Raw genomic sequence first — 880 nt, 5'->3', positions numbered from 1 at the left:
GTTTGTTTCCTGAACTTGGAATTGGACCATGCTGGACGAAGAACTTTCTTGGATGCTCGGACTCACTGCTGTTTCTTTCTTCTCTATCTCTATTCTCATCCTCTTTCTCTCTGGAGAGTAGCTCTCAGAGTTGTTTTTGCTGCCTTTGGAAATCTGACTGTATTGTCTTTTCAACACAGTTTTTTTTCTTCACAGATTCGTCTTTTTTTCCTTGGTGGAGAGCAGCTGTCGTCACTTCTGCAATTCTGTGCAACATAATCCGGGCCTCGCTTCCTCTTGAGTGGAAGCTGGAAATGGGTTTCATCAGAATTTGGCTCTGGATTTTGGTGGTCCATTGTAGTAAAGCCAGCGTAAGCTTGTTGGCTTTTGCTGTGTTTACTCTGAGACATGTCAGAGTGTTGATGAAGTGACTGTCTTAAAGATTCAACTATTTTAAAAATTTTCTCAGGCGTACCTTTGAATGCTGCAATCTCGAGTGTTACAAGTAAACGGACTGACAGTTTGGGTTTCTTACCCGGATTTAAGGATTCACAGATCAAAGGCATGTTATGACATGATGATGTCATATCATAACGTAACAACAACATTCTTTTTTAAAATTTGATTCTTTTTATTGAATCGAGTTTCAATGAGACACTCACCAAAGTGAATCGAGTTTTTTGAGTCATTTGATTCACTGAGTCAGTCGACCAGAGAGTGCAAAAAATGTACATTTTCACTCAAACTTAATTTGTTTCTCTTTTCATGCAAATCCTACTGCTAAGATGAATCATTCTAAACGAAAACAACTAAACTGCAAAAAAGAGCAAAAAATTTTCTAAAATTAAGCAATTTCCTATCAAAATTGCTTAATAAACATTTATTTTATTTTATTTTTTAT

Source organism: Pundamilia nyererei, unplaced genomic scaffold (assembly GCF_000239375.1).
Source record: "Pundamilia nyererei isolate P.nyererei 1_Seehausen unplaced genomic scaffold, PunNye1.0 scaffold00003, whole genome shotgun sequence".
NCBI classification, from domain to species: domain Eukaryota; kingdom Metazoa; phylum Chordata; class Actinopteri; order Cichliformes; family Cichlidae; genus Pundamilia; species Pundamilia nyererei.
The sequence above is the reverse complement of the archived record's forward strand: the minus strand, read 5'-3'. Positions refer to the sequence as shown.